The sequence below is a fragment of the Octodon degus genome, unplaced genomic scaffold, assembly GCF_000260255.1.
Source record: "Octodon degus isolate 3935 unplaced genomic scaffold, OctDeg1.0 scaffold00067, whole genome shotgun sequence".
NCBI classification, from domain to species: Eukaryota; Metazoa; Chordata; class Mammalia; order Rodentia; family Octodontidae; genus Octodon; species Octodon degus.
In genome coordinates, this window is record NW_004524643.1 from 5,005,860 (window position 1) to 5,006,142 (window position 283).

Genomic DNA, 283 nt, shown 5'->3' on the forward strand with positions numbered 1-283 from the left:
ACCAGCACCCGGATTTCCATCTCGAAGCGCCACCACGCCCAGCTCCCCTCGACCTTCGGCTGGTGTCGGACCCAGGCTGATTAGGGTGGGAGCGTCTGGCAGCTCCCTGCGCTCTGGGCCGGGCTTCAGCCCACGTGCGCCCGAGGCAGCCGCGTTGACAGCCGGCCCCACAGGGCGGGGCGGAAGCGGGAGTGGGCTCCGCGCCGAGCTGCTATTGGTCGTGTGTGTCGGGCCTGGGGCGGGGCCTCGCCCCTGAATGGCCTGCTATTGGTCGCTCGGCCGG